The sequence below is a fragment of the Castor canadensis genome, chromosome 14 (assembly GCF_047511655.1).
Source record: "Castor canadensis chromosome 14, mCasCan1.hap1v2, whole genome shotgun sequence".
Lineage (NCBI taxonomy): Eukaryota > Metazoa > Chordata > Mammalia > Rodentia > Castoridae > Castor > Castor canadensis.
Window position 1 is genome coordinate 11,691,456 of NC_133399.1, and position 14,688 is coordinate 11,706,143.

General features: G+C 41.4%; 1 pseudogene; it reads left to right on the forward strand.

The window, feature by feature from the left end:
* The first annotated feature begins 3,937 nt into the window (after window positions 1–3,937).
* On the forward strand, window positions 3,938–12,905 carry LOC141416081 (olfactory receptor 10H5-like; annotated as a pseudogene).
* Window positions 12,906–14,688: the final 1,783 nt, after the last annotated feature.

Below are 14,688 nucleotides of genomic sequence, written 5' to 3' on the forward strand. Positions count from 1 at the left end.
TAGCATACAATCATATCAGATAATGATGGCTACTCCTATTCTTACAATAAGAGGAGTCTACGCAAATTTCATGCACACAGACACATTCAGATGACTTTAGAATTTGCTGTAAGGTTCTTTATGAAAAATGATTTGTGTTGATATTTAGATTGATTTTGGGGGAACAACTTAAAGTGGTGGTTTTATCTACACACCTGTAGTATGTAACCCAGATTTTGATGTCCTCTTTTCCATTTTTCTTTCATCCTAAATTCACAAATTTTCTGTTTCAAAACATGTCCCTATGTGAAACACCTGCATGTTATCCTATGTGAAATTGAGGTGGTGCTAATGCTATTTGTCATTCAGGGTAGAGAATATCTCGAGTAGGCTAGGTCTAGAACATGCACCACATTTTCTTATTTGCCTCTTATGTATTCATTTATTTATTTTTTATATCGGTGACACTTGGGGTTGCCATCAGGGCCTCATGCTTGCTAGGCAGGTATTCTTCCTGCTGATCCACACCTCCAGCTCTATTTGCTGTTGGGTATCTCCAAGATGGGGTGTCCTGAATTATTTCCCTCCACAACACTTCAACCATGATCGTCCTGAACTCTGCCTCCTCTGTAGCTAGGATCATAGGTCTGACACACCAATGGCGTTCACCCTTGGTTTTTGTAACAGGGGCTTGCTAGGAAAGCTGGGGTATCAGAAAACACACCATGTAGCTCAGGTATCTGAAACAAGTGATCCTCCTACCTCACCTTACTGAGTGTGCTGATAGCAGACCTTTGGCTCCATATCAGCTTTGGTCAAAGACTTTACTTTTTTGTCACACACTCTATTATACACTGTCGTTATATAGCAGTTTGGTTGGAATTTCAGCCCATATGTTTTAAGCAAGTACTCCACCAGGAGCTCCAGAACCACCTGGTTGGTGGTTAGATTTGGTTGTCATTACTCTACTGTTGGATTATTTTGTTGATACTGGGATGTGAATTCTGGGCTTTGCACTTGCAAACAGGCACTCTACCACTTGAGCCATACCTCCAGCTTGTGTTTACTCTAGGTTGTGCTGTTTCTCAGGACTGGAAAGAGTGCACCCTAGCTTTTCACCAGCTGGAACTTGTCTCTGGTACCTACAAATGTCTGGTCATAGACCAGAAAAGCCCAATGTGACTGAGGCAGTGATCTCCAACAAGAGCCAGTTGGCGGAATGCTTGGGGTGCTCTACGGGGGATTGAGTGGTTGTAAATGATTCTGTGTGGGAGTTAAGGTAAGGAAAATGAGAGGCCCAGAGGTGGAGCACACCATACCTCCGGTTTTATCTCCTCGAGATGCTAGATGATTGGTGGATGGTACTAGTCTACCGTCTTCACTTTCATTACAGACTTTTTTCTTTCAATCTTGTGTTCCTTTGTTATTTGTTATATTCTTTAGTCACATGCTGTGATGCTCTTTTTTCTTTTTTTTGTGATGCTGTGGTTTGAATTCAGGGCCTACACCTTGAGCCAATCCACACTTCAGTCCTATTTGTGATGGGATTTTTTGAGACAGGGTCTCAACTATTTGGGCTGGTTTAGAATCGCAATCCTCCTGATCTCTGCCTCCTGGGTAGACAGGTTTATAGTCGAGAGCCACTGGTGCCTGGCTGTGATGCTTTTCTGTTTGTCATTTGTGCCTCTATTACAGTTTTTTTTTCTTTGTAGTTACCACAGGGATTACCTAAAATATTATGGTTTTGATATTCTGAGTTCAATTAACAACACTTAAGTATAATTTCCTTTGAGGATTCTGTACCATTATTTCTGTACTACTCATATTTTGTGCTGTTAATATCATTTTATATCTTTGTTAAGATGTGCAAAGGTTTTAGAGAGGCTACAGCTCAGGGGCTGGAGTTGAGTGTCATGGTCCCCTCCAAATCTGCTATTGGGTGTGGCTGTGCAAACCTGAACATGGCACATATTGAATCTCCAGTAACAAAATATTACAGCTATAGGTATTTAATAGATTTGTGTTTTAATTTATTCTGAAGTTCAACATCGTTTACACATTGCCTTCATGGCATTAGATGATTCTAAATTTGACTAAAACTTTACCTTTACCTGTGAGTTTAATAATGCCATATGTTTTATACTTTTTTAAAGCATCTTTTTAGCTGCAAGAACCTCTGTTAGCATTTTTTAAGGCTGATCTCATGATGAACTCCCTCAGCTTTTGTGTCTTGAAATGTTTTTCTTCATTTGTGAAAGATGGAAAGTTTAGCTGGGTATAATATCCTTGCTTGGCAATTTTCTCCTTCTAGCACTTTGGACCTGTTATTTTCTTCCTTCCTGGCCTTCAGTTTCTGTTGAGAACTGTTCTCTTATCTGTATAGTGGTTCCCTCATACATGATGAGTTTCTTCACTCCTGTTGCTGTCAGATTCTGTCTTTGACTTTTGCCAATTTGATTATATTGTGTCATGGATTATCCTTATTTTTGAATTGATCTTCTTTGGAACAGTTTGAGGTCCTGAATCTACATGTCCATATTCTTTGTAAGATGTGCAAAGTTTTTACACAGTATTTCTTTGCATTTCTGCCTCTCCTGATATTCCCATATTTTGTATTGAATTTGGTGTTGTCTCATAGGCCCATGGTGCTCTCTTCACTCTTTTTCAACTGTTTCCCACTTTTTGTTGCTCTAATTGGATAATTCCTAACCTATTATATTTGAATTTTCTAATTATTCTGTTTGATTGAGCCTGCTGTTCAAGCTGTATACTGTATTTTTAGTTCATTTTCTTCTTTGGCTCCAGGATATATGTGATTCCCCTCCCTTCGTTCTCTGGTTCTGTGGAATCAAAACCACGTCTTCACATATGCTAGTTAAGTGTGCTATCACTGAACCACACCCTCGGGTCCTGTCTCTGTTTCTTTATCAAACTTCCCATTTTTTCATACATTGTTTTACTCATTGTGTTTAGCTCTTTATTTTTCTTGCATCTCTTTGGACGTTGTAACAATAATTATTTGGAGTTGTCTTCAGGTATTTTCTCTTTCTCCATTTCTAAGAGGCTAATTGATGGAACTTTATTTAATTTTACTGTAGTGCTGTCACGTTTGCCTAATTCTTGTTTATCCAGATAGCCTTGTGTTGGTGTCTGTGCACATGAAGGAAAAAGTCCTTCTTTCAGTCTTTTTTGGTGTGACTGGGCTTTGAATGCAGGAGTCCAGAGCTTGCAAAGCAGATGCTCTACCACTTGAGCTACTTCTCCAGTCCATTTTGCTCTGGTTATTTTGAGGTTGGGTCTTGCAAAGCATTTTCCTGTCCTGACCATCCTGCCAATCTCAGCTTTCCAAGCAGTTAAGATCACAGGTGTGAGCCACCAGCACCTTACCTTTCAGTCTTTACAGATTTTTTTTTGCTAGTTGAAGTCTTATGAGGTTGTCTGGAGAATAGAATTGCTTCTGATAGTGGTTGAACAGGACTTGACGTGGGTCTTGTGGACTGCTGTGATCCCCTTAGGAGGCCTGCTCCCAGGGTCTCTAGTGGGTATATGTCCTTTCTGGTTTGTCTCTAGGACCTTGGCTCTGTGTTTGGCTTGTGTTTTGATGAGGTTTGCTTAGAAGTTTGCTTAAAGGTTTGCAGATCTTGGGCCTGTTACCTACCACACTGATGAGTGTGGTATTCACTCCATTTCTGGGAGTTCTGCTGTTAGAACACTGGATGGGTCTCTGGTAATCCATGCTGCTGTGGTCCATGGCCAGGTGAGGCTGAAAATGAGTCAGGATTATTCAGGGCCCACAAGTGAAAGTGCCATCCTCAGGTCAGTTTCCAAAGTCGCATGTACAAGGTTCCTGAGTAATCAACATCCTTTCACACCACAGGTGAGATTGCTGGAGTCACTTACATGACAATGTCTATGATTTATAATATAATAAAGGTCACCCTGCTGGGCACTCATAGACATGTCTCCTTTGGGATCCATGCATCATCTTCTGGTGAGGACCCAACTGGGTGTCACCACTTCCAGACCCCAGGTGGAAGGGTCAGGGCCAGGCTTCAGGGATGTGGCAGGCTCTGTTGTGGAACTGAGGTTGGCAAGGCCAAGTCGGCAGCACCGGTTCCTATGCAGGCAGGACAGTTCCCAGGCTGTAGCTCAGGGGCTGGAGCTGAGTGTCATGGCCCCCTCCAGATCTGCATCGATCTGTGGCTGTGCAAACCTGAACATGCAGGTGAGTCAATACCCCTAGGTTCTTTAATGCATATGGTTGTCCTGATGCTGCAGCTGAAAGAATTTGGAACCATGTTGCAAGTTAATTTTTGGTTTCAATTCTGTGCCCGATGGTGGTGGGCCACTTCTGTTAAATGTAACATCTCTTTTCCCTTGTGTTTTATTTTTGTGATGCCTTTCTAAGTGGTATCAGGTTTAAACATTTGCATTTTCAAAATGTTTTTTAGATTGTCCTCTTGATCTTTGTTCATTTTATTATTTTTAGGTACTTTTTTGTGGTACTAGGGTTTGAATTGAGGACCAATACCTTGAGCTACTCCACCAGCCCTTTTTTGTGATAGGTTTTTTTCAAGCTAGGGTCTCAGAAACTGTTTGCCCAGGCTGGCTTTAGATCCTCCTGATCTCTGCCTCCTGAGTAGCTAGGATTACAGGTGTGAGCCACCGATGTTCAGATATTTTTAGAGACATGCTCTCACTTTGTAGTACAGGCTTGCCTCATACTCATTATCTTCCTCCTTCAGTCTCCTGAGTGCTGAAATTACAGGCATGTACCACCATGTCCGCTTAACACTTGATTTTTGTGTGACAGTCTTGTATCTTCTTTCTAATTCATTCATGCTTTCAATTAGTTATTTTGCTGCTTCTTTTGGATTTTCTCTATAGACAGTTTTGCTATACGTGTATAAACCGTATGTTGCATCCTATCCCAAACAATGGATGGATATTCATTAGCTTTAGTCTTGTTTTCCAACACCCTTCCTTGTATACATTATTATCCAGTATTTTCATTCAGTGCTTTATGTACAATTAGACACTTCTTTTCTTTACACAAAATATTTTCTAGATTTACCTAAATTTTTACCTTTTTTTGCATTTTCTTACTGGTTCTGGTATATTTGCCTCCTGTAAGTACATATTTTAGAACTTCCTCTGGTGATAACTTTCCAAACTTTTGTTGTCCTGCAAATGTCTTCATTTTGCCTTTGTTCTTTGGGTAATTTCTTCCTGTCAATAAATTTTAGCTATTATTTCACTGTTTTGGTCTGTCAGCTTTATCTATATAATATGGTTCTCAAACCTTTCAAAAAAGACTTATTTTGACAAATTATCAAAGTCATTTTTGTTTTGATGGTGCTGGGGTTTGAACTGAAGGCTTCACACTTGCTAGGCAGGCAGGCAACCATTCCTTCACCACCCCATCAAAAACATAGAGATTAACATGACAGTAAGTTCTTTTTTTAGTGTATGGAATTATTTATTAAAATACCAGTTCAATTTCTGGCATAATGACGTTGAAATTACTATCACATTACAAGTAGAAATTAGTTACTATATAGGAAAATTAACAAGATTTTCAAAGCTTTTGACTATTGGAGTATAAGCCTTCTACAAATATCCTGTGTAGTTCACAAATATACTTAGAGAAACTGGATATAATACAATGAACAAATGGTGATTCACAGAAACCTACGTGAAAACGTGAAGGGAGGATTTGTGTCTGTCTTTCCAGAGTCAACAATAGAGGATATTTTGTCTGAAGACAAGACATCTACACTTCAAACTCCTTTGCCAGGACCTGTTGAGAGAGGGATGTCCTCCTGACAAAAGCTTAGACTTTGAGAAGCAGCTACTCTCGATACCCTATAGGACTGTGATGGACACAGATGATATTTTCTGGGAGGAGTAGTGTCTAAACTGAGGCAGGTGTGAGAGAGAGGTGGGGAGAAAGTGGTCCCAGGAAGGAGGGAGGGAAGAAGAAAAGATGGAAGAAAGAGAAAACAGGAAGATGAAGAGAGGAAATACAAAGATAATGGGAGATAGATGGGAGGAATGGCAGGCACATTTTCAGCTCACCAGCCCCCTCCTTGGACTGTAAGGGCTGTGCATTCTTCATTCCTAGACAGGTTGTGTTGAGGCCTCAGGGAACCCACCACTGGGAAAGACACCTGCAGAGATAAACCTGCTCCTTCACTTTGACCTTAGTGCTCTGCCCACAGTCTACCCCACAGTGGGCTTCAGGGCATCCCCAAGGGTCTGCAAGGAAGGTAAGTGAAGCCTTGCTTTCAGAGCTGGTTTCCAGGCTGAACTGGTAAGTGCTCTGGGTGCTGGAAGGCAGAAGGCATGAGGATCAGTGAAAACTGGAGTAGTAAGAGGCCCTGATTTGTGGATAAGAGAGGACAGTGGAATAACATGGAGAGGAGGTCTGCCCTCCCAAAGCAATGCACCTCCAAGCTGGGTCTCCAGGGTCCATTCTGAGGTGGAGTGCATTCCCCTTGCTGGGGTGGGGGAGGGCATTTATGAGGCAGACGGGCAAGTTTGACTGTGTCATCCTGCATGCTGGTGTGCTTATGCTTGCACTGTAGGTGAGTGTGTGTGGGGTTGTATGTGCATCTATATTAGATTCTTTTTTAAAATGTGGTATTGAGGTTTGAACTCAGGGCTTCATACATGCTAAGGAAGTGCTCTACCACTTGAGCCACTCTCACCATTCCTGTTTTGTGTTGGGTATTTTTGAGATAGGATCTCTTGAACTATTTGCTGTGCCTGGGTATGACCCACAATCCTCCTGATCTCTGCCTCCTCAGTTGATAGGATTGCAGGCATGAGCCACTGGTTCCAAGCTTCTATTAGATTTTTGTAGCTGCTTTTGCAAGTTACTGCTACACCCTGGTAACTTAAAACAAGGGAAATTCTCCTTCTCCCTTTTCCTTTCCCCACCCCCAGAGGTTAGAATTCTGAAGCAAAAGTGTCAGCAGGGCCATGCTCCCTTTAAAGACTCAGGAAAAATTCTTCATTGCCTCTTCAGCCAGGTGTTTGTATCACTCCAACCTCTCTCTCCATTTTCACATGTCCTCTCCTCTGTTTCCTCTGCTTTTCTAGTTATTGGATTTAGAGCCCACCCTAATCCATGACAATCTCATCTCAAGATATGTTCCTGAATTAAATCTGCAAAGACCCTCTTTCAAACAAGGTACCATTGTGAAGTTCCAAGTGGATATGAATTCTGGGTGTGTGTGGGGGGCACTGGTCAACCAACACAAAGCTTTTGGACATGTGGCTGCTGTGTGCCCCAAGATTATCCCTCTTTCAAATGAGTACTGGCCTTTATCCCTGCTAGGTAGATATATGCAGAATAAAGGACAATGTTATCATGTCTGGCTGAGTGTTCACTGAGTGTCATTGCCAGTGTATATTTTGGAACCAGGGTACCTGGGTCTCTGTGGAACTCTGTCTGCTTTTGCACCTGTGCACATCTTAGCTCTATAATACAGGTGCATGAGCAGAGAGTGCTCCATAGGCTGGATAGTGTCTCTTGAGAAACCAGGGCACTGGGACAGGATCTGGTAGCCTGCTTGCATATGCACCAGCTTAGAGCTGAGTCTGGAAGCCTGCAGCAATGAAAAGGACCCTGGGTTTATTCTCACGTAGATCCAGGTACCTGCAGAGAACTTGGAGATCCCCCTTGGACAGCCTCATGAAGAGGTTGTTGGGGAAAAGTGTAGCCTGGACAACATTCCATGGAGAAAGGGACCTGGAAAACTAATTATTAGTAGCATCTGTGCATTTATGAGCAGGACTCCTGCCTTGAGGTGCTGAGAGTTGGGAGACATTCACACTATCAGGAAAAATTAGCCTGGTATGAGATTGACGTTCTGGATAGTTACAGCACCAACATGGGTCACCTGTCAGGGAATGATAAGTGAGGACCAGCTCAACAGGCTACCATTAGTAATGGTGATAGATGACAGCAGTGTTAACAGTGTCAGCTGTCAAGCTTTCAGAAATTTGTGCTGAGCACTTGGTGTGACAATCCCATGGGGTTCTCACACTGCTTATCCCAACACACAATGAGAATTGTGGTTTTAGCTCAAGTTCTGCACAACTCCACAACCTGCAGTTGTCTCCAAAAATTATTTGTCCCTGTGAAATGAGGAGGGCTGGAGAAGAGGAAGACAATGGGCAGGCACAATGGCCAGAGATCAGGGCCCTAGATCAAAGCTGGGACTGGGTTCCCATGGTGGACAGCCAGGGAGTGTGGTCCAGAAATGGTGGCTGAAGGAGGGAGGAATGAGGAATAGGAAGAATGAGTTGTGGCTAGTGTTAACATTATTGGTTTAGCTGGCCAAGTTCCCACTAGCCCATGCATGTTTCTTTCACATGTGTGATGACCCTTCCTTGAGTGGAGTCAAATTGTCCATCTCCCAGGTGACATTCTGGGTCCTACAACACAAGCACTAGACTGACCTTTGCCAAGAAAGAACACATAGCAACTGTCCTCCAGGCAGGCTTTTGGTCAACTTTGTGATTTTGGAGAAAACCTTGTCCCACGGGGAACATTTGGAAACTTGTCAAGACAGTAGCTTGAGTTAGTCAATGATACATATATATCTGTATGAAAAACAATATATGTATATTCACACATTTTTAGTGAACTTGAATGGCAGGCTTTTGAGTTCATTTTACTTGTCAACAAATGACATTTTATCCTGGTTGATCTGCAAAACTGTGAGAACCCTATTTTATTAATTTATATTTATCTATTCTCATTTGCTACTCTTGTTTCCACTCCCCATGCACCTGTCATAATTCATTCAAAGTGTGTCCTGTTTGCCTGGATTCTTACAACATAGGTCCTGTTGCATAGACATTATTCAGTGCTGGGGTCTCCTCTCTGCACTCAGAAATGTGTCATCCATTTTACTGTATTTATGTCAAGTTTGTGGTTCCTAAATTTTCCTTGGATTTCATGATGTGAATTCACCTCATTTTTACTCCCCCACTTTCCCAGCTTGTGAGGTTCTTCAGGCTGCCCCAACTCTGTGCCATCCCACACAATGCTGCACTGAGTGTCCTTGGTCACATCCCTTTACCTGTGTGAGAAGTGTCTTCAAGTGGATTTCCAGGAGCTGTGTGTATGGGTCATAGAGTAAGTGTCCTGTATTTGATGATGAACTACCAGGTCCTTGATGGAATGGCTGCCTTAGGTTTTTTTTTTCACTTGACTAACAATGTTTGTATACATTTATGGTGTCCTGTGTGATAATTTGATTCACGTATATAATGTGGAAAGATCAAATCAGGGTAAACATCATATCCATGTCCTCAAGCATTTATGATTTCCACAGGTTGGAAAACCCCAGTCTCTTCTGGTGTGATTTTGAAGTATATAAAAAATTGTTGTCTTTAGTGTAGGCCAACCTGTAGCAGCATCGAGCTCCCTAAATTTTCTTACACTGATGAAAGATGATGTCACTTCCTTGCGGTTTTTCATTCTTACTAACTTTTTTGTCTGGGCTAACCTTGACCTGCCTCCTGGTATCTGTGATTACAGGTGTTTTTAATACTGCACATATCTTCTTGCAGACTATCAGGTGTTAACTTTATCCATGATTCTCTTTGTTTCAAAGATCTGTGATGTTGATATTGGTCTTGATCACCTTTATTTAGTTTTTGGTTCAGGATTTTCTTCTTTTAATAGTTTGATTTCATTTTTAAGAAGTCCCCACAATGAAAAACAATCATCCAACACTTATTTTATTTATTTGCTTTTTATTTTAAATGTTTTCCTTCCTGTTGTTTGTTTTTGAGTACTGGGGTTTGAACTCAGGGTTTTACACTTGCTAGGCAGACACTCTACCTCTTGAGCCAAGCTTCTAGCCTGTTTTTGTCTGGTTATTTTTGAAATAAGGAATGACTGGTTTTGCCCAGGCTGGCCTGGACCTCAGTCTTGCTATTTTGTACTTCCCACCACAGCTGGGGTGCAGATGCACACATGTCTGCCTATTGGTTGAGATGGAGCCTCTAGAACTTTTTGCTTGGGTTGCCCTCAAACCGAGATCCTCCTGATCTCAACCTCCAAATACCTAGGGTTGCAGGCATGAGTCACCAGTTCCTGGAAGTTTTTGTTTTTGAGGTAGTGTCTCACTAATTTTGCTCAGGCAGGTCTCAAACTCATGATCCTCTGCTTTTGCCCCCCAAGTACCTGGCAAACTTTTCTTGTAGTTAGTGTATTTTTATCTTCCACAGTTAGACCCTTTAATTAGTCTTGATTCTGTCTTTGAAAGTATCTTTTATTTCTATAGAAAGATACTTTTGTCAACAGCCTCTCTGAATTATTCCTCCTTTGCCTATTAAATGTGTGCTGTGATCTCACCTATCAAGGCCTGATCTTTGTCTAAGGCTTTCATTTTGTCTACTTTTTAGGGCTTCCTTTCCCTCATCTATGTCAAGGTTAGACTCGTTATTCATGGATCTTTATTTAGTCATGGAAGTTTTATAATAAGTGTGTCACTTTCTCAAGAACTCCAACTACATATTTTATGAGGACATCTTTGGGGAGATTATCTATGTGGGAGAATTACCATCTGGCTATTGTTGTCTTTCAATTTCAAGATTTTTAAAAATTATCTGCCATGTTTTCTGTTCATGAGAGGTTTAGTTGATTTCCATGGATGCCTTCTATGGTCTGGGTTAAACTAAAGCCTATACACTTAATCATTTTTGGTGCTAATTTGAATAGTGCCTTCCTTTTGTTTTACTTTTCATGTTTAAAAAAAACAACTTGAGACAATTGGCAAATAGAATACAGAAAATTCTTGTACTTTTCTCACATAACTTCTCTCAGCAGTACAATACATAACCCTAGTATAATTATCAGGAATTTAACATCACCACAATTATTTTAAGCAGACTACAGGTCTGAAGTTTTGCCAGTTTTTCTACTAATACCATTTATGTTCTATCATATAATCAATTAGACTTAATTGTCATTTCAAATTTCATTACCATTTATTTCTTTCCTTTTGGCAGTACCAGGGTTTGATCTCAGGGCCTCCCACTTGCTAGGTAGGTGCTCTATCACTTTAGCCATGCCCCTAACCCTTTTGGCTTTAGTTATTTTTGAGACCAGGTCTTGCCTTATGCTTCGACCATAATTCTCTTTATTTTTACTTCCTGTGTAACTGGGATGACAGGGGAACACCACCTGGTGAGATTGGGTCCTGTGAGCTTTTTCTCTGGGCTGGAATTGAACCATGACTATCCCTATCCACACCTTCCAAGTAACTAGGATTACAGGCTTGAGACACGGTACTCAGCCAAGTCATGTACCTTCGAATTGGAGACTCAACCGACATGTCACTGAGTAGAAACACTGAGGTCCTAGCACTGGGATTTAAACATAGTAGTAATAATAATTGTTTTTATCAGTAGCACTATTTATTGAGTTCTTGTCAGAGGTCATGTACTTAAGATCCATGATTTTGTTCAAACCTCAACACATTATTACAGTTCTTCCTGTATTCATGAATCCTACATCTGTGTTTCAAAAATGTATTAGGTCTGTGATTCCTGTGTCTATATTAAGCAAATATCATTTTTTTCTTCTGATAATTCTTTTAAAAATGTGGTATGATGACTACTTATATCACAATATATTGTGTTCAATATTCTAAGTCATCTAAACATGATTTAAAGTCTGAGAGTATGTTCATAGGTTCTATGCAACACTGCTATATTCTCAAAAGGGATTTGAGCACCTGAAGTTTTGATATCTGGTAGATAGGGCTGTGCTGAAACTAATGCCCTATGAATGCTAAGGGATGATAACATAAACACGCATTTGCAGGTCGACTAATCATATCTTGGATAGGTGAAGGAGCCTCTCACATGTTCTTGGAGGCCAGAACTCACTGGGAACCCTTGTGCTCCTAAACACTGAGTAATGTTTTCTGTCTCCCATCAGGTATGGCTGCCATACCTGGTTTAAACTTCACCTTCATGTCTGAGTTCATCCTCATTGGCTTTTCCACCTTTCCCCACCTTCAGCTGATGTTCTTCCTGCTGTTTCTGCTGATGTATTTGTTCACACTGCTGGGCAACCTGATCATCATGGCCACCATCTGGAGTGAGCGCAGCCTCCACACACCCATGTACCTCTTCCACTGTGCCCTGTCCATCTCCGAGATCCTCTACACCTTGCCCATCATCCCACACATGCTGGCTGACCTGCTGTCCACCCACCACTCCATCTCCTTCCTGGCCTGTGCCTGCCAGATGTTCTTCTCCTTCACATTTGGCTTCACCCACTCCTTCCTACTCACTGTCATGGGCTATGACCGCTATGTGGCCATCTGTCTCCCACTGCACTACAATGTGCTCATGAGCCCCCATGGCTGTGCCTGTCTGGTGGCCTGGTCCTGGGTTGGTGGCTCTGTCATGGGGATTGTGGTCACAACAGTCATATTCAACCTCACCTTCTGTGGACCCAATGACATCCACCATTTCTTCTGCCATATGCCATCTCTGTTGAAGTTGGCCTGTGGAGAGGATGTACCAGTAGTGGGCAAAGTTCTGGGCCTGGTGTGTATCTCAGCCCTTCTGGGCTGCTTCCTTCTCATTCTGCTCTCCTATGCCTTCATTGTTGCTGCCATTTTGAGTATCACCTCAGCTGAGGGGCGATACAAAGCCTTCTCCACCTGTGCATCCCACCTGACAGTGGTAATGGTGCACTATGGCTTTGCTTCTGTCATCTACCTAAATCCCAAGGACCCCCAGTCCCTGGAAGGAGACACTTTGATGGGCATCACCTACACAGTCCTCACACCCTTCCTCAGCCCCATCATCTTCAGTCTGAGGAGAAGGAACTCAAGACCACCATGAAGAAGACTTTGCTGAGTAAACTCTTTCCCCAGAATCCCTGAAGATGCTGGCTTTCTAGCAGGAATATGGTGGGAGGAAGCTCATTTATCCTTCTTGGTCACTCTTCCCTCTGTCTTTCCATTCTCTCTCTCTCTCTCCCTCTGTCTCTCTATCTCTGTCTCTCTCTCTGCCCTGCCATATGCCTTTCTTCCTTGTGAATAGTGATGTTATATCACTTGAAACATTTGAACATTTTTCATTGACTAGATATGGTCTTTTGGGGCACCTTTATTGAGAAATCAACATACTATATAATTCAACCATTTATAGGTTTTCATAGTAATCAGCACAGCCATTTTAAAACACCTTTACAGCCTCCACAATAAACTCTGAACCCTAAAAGTTAAGGTGGTAAATATCTGTGATCCTAACCCTAAGGAGGCTGAGTCACTAGTACTGCAAATTCAAGCCCAGCTTGGACTACATAGTAAATTTGGGGCTAGCTGTGTCTATGCAGCAAGACCCTATCTAAAAAAAAAAAATTCTGAGACTTTCACTCATATACTGGCAACCACAAATATACTGTTTTGTTTCTATGGGTTTGATTTATTTCACACAGATGGACTCATACAATGTGTGTCCTTTTGAGTCTCAGTTCTTTCCTTCAACATTATTCTTTTAAGGTTCATCACATTGTAGCATGGATCAGGTGGTTGCATGATATTCCATTAATTGGATAGTTCACATCTGTTACTCACTCATGAGTTGATGGGCATTTGCATTGTGTCAACCTTTTGGACTATGATGAATTATGCAGCTGTAAATATTCATGTATAAGCTTTTGTGTATGCATATGTTTTCATAAGTTTTGGCATATTACTGGGAGTGGAGTTCTTCTTCATGGCTGCATAAAATTCCATTGTGTATAGATACCACATTTTCTTAATCCATTCGTCAGTGCTGGGGCATCTTGGCTGTTTCCATAACTTGGCTATTGTGAATAGTGCCGCAATAAACATGGGTGTGCAGGTGCCTCTGGAGTAACCTGTGTCACAGTGTTTTGGGTATATTCCCAAGAGTGGTATTGCTGTATCAAATGGTAGATAATGTCTAGCTTTTTAAGTAGCCTCCAAATTTTTTTCCAGAGTGGTTGTACTAGTTTAAATTCCCACCAACAGTGTAAGAGGGTTCCTTTTTCCCCACATCCTTGCCAACACCTGTTGTTGTTGGTGTTGCTGATGATGGCTATTCTAACAGGGGTGAGGTGGAATCTTAGCGTGGTTTTAATTTGCATTTCCTTTATTGCTAGAGATGGTGAGCATTTTTTCATGTGCTTTTTGGCCATTTGAATTTCTTCTTTTGAGAAAGTTCTGTTTAGTTCACTTGCCCATTTCTTTATTGGTTCATTAGTTTTGGGAGAATTTAGTTTTTTAAGTTCCCTATATATTCTGGTTATCAGTCCTTTGTCTGATGGATAGCTGGCAAATATTTTCTCCCACTCTGTGGGTGTATCTTCAGTTTAGAGACCATTTCTTTTGATGAACAGAAGCTTTTTAGTTTTATGAGGTCCCATTTATCTATGCTATCTCTTAGTTGCTGTGCTGCTGGGGTTTTATTGAGAAAGTTCTTACCTATACCTACTAATTCCAGAGTATTTCCTACTCTTTCCTGTATCAACTTTAGAGTTTGTGGTCTGATATTAAGATCCTTGATCCATTTTGAGTTAAACTTGGTATAGGGTGATAAACATGGACCTAGTTTCAGTTTTTTGCAGACTGCTAACCAGTTTTCCCAGCAGTTTTTGTTGAAGAGGCTGCTATTTCTCCATCGTATATTTTTAGCTCC